This window comes from Dermacentor variabilis, chromosome 1 (genome assembly GCF_050947875.1).
Source record: "Dermacentor variabilis isolate Ectoservices chromosome 1, ASM5094787v1, whole genome shotgun sequence".
Lineage (NCBI taxonomy): Eukaryota > Metazoa > Arthropoda > Arachnida > Ixodida > Ixodidae > Dermacentor > Dermacentor variabilis.
Window position 1 is genome coordinate 237,033,610 of NC_134568.1, and position 1,107 is coordinate 237,034,716.

Consider the following 1,107-nt stretch of genomic DNA (forward strand, 5'->3'; position numbering starts at 1 on the left):
GTGTTAAAAGCACCTATGACTTGCTAGCACGTTGTAAGAATATTATAAGAGGTGTGCGAATGGCAGCACGTTGCCATGCTGAGAGCATGTCAACAACTTGCATTTGTTTTGACCATCCGCCGAGGGGCGGCGCTATATGTTAGGGGCCGCCAGCTCATTTTAGAGGGTGAAGTGACATCGCATCGTTGTTCGTGTTCGTCGCGCGTAGTTGCGAGTACTTCTGTGTGTTGTGCTGGTATACGTGTGTTGGTTTTGCATGGTTTCCTGCGGTATTAATCGTTCTGTCAACCTGTTCACCCATTTCTATGACAATCGAAACAAGCGAGAACGAGACCAAACCAAACAAGTGCACATGGTACTGCATAATGGTTCACATAATGCCAGTTTCCCGCAGGCACGTCACTGCAAGGGCTGCTCTCATTGGTCTCCACCGTTCGGGGCTCACGTCTTGTTCATTGATGGTTCCAACGCGAGTGTGCCATCTTACGGAAACTATTTGAAGCGTACGCAAAACCAGTATGCTGGGACAGGTGCCATTCGCATACCTCTCATAATATTCTTACACTGTGCTTGCAAAGCAGCTGTTACAGCGCACGAGCTGCCAAGAACTAGCACTAAGAAGTTAAGCAAAGCTGACAGCGAGAAATGGGACACAGGATGAAAGGAAGCGAAAATTACTGAGGCTCCCCAAAAGAGCAGAAAACAACTTGCATGACTGAAACTCTCACTGTGCAGAGCACTAACACTCTTCATCATGGTTTTGGCACGTAAAACCCCATAATTTAATCTAAGATTCTTGTATGTTTGATGTTGCTGCTGCCGACGTTTCATCTAGCTTCATTTTCTGAAATGCATAGGGTTCATCAGCTTGGTTTTTAAATCAACATTTTCCATTTGGTAATTCCGAGCTCTTGTTGCTCCTGCTAAAGTGATGTTGAGCTTACTGTTCGATATGCACTATGATTTGAAGGCCTTGTCGTCTGCACCACGGGGAGAGAGTCCCTGGAGGGCCTGCTACCTTAGGAAGGCCAATGCTTGGCATTCCCACAAAATGTTCATCAAACATTCATTTTTAAGGCCATATAAGAAGAACTTTGGCCATTCTGG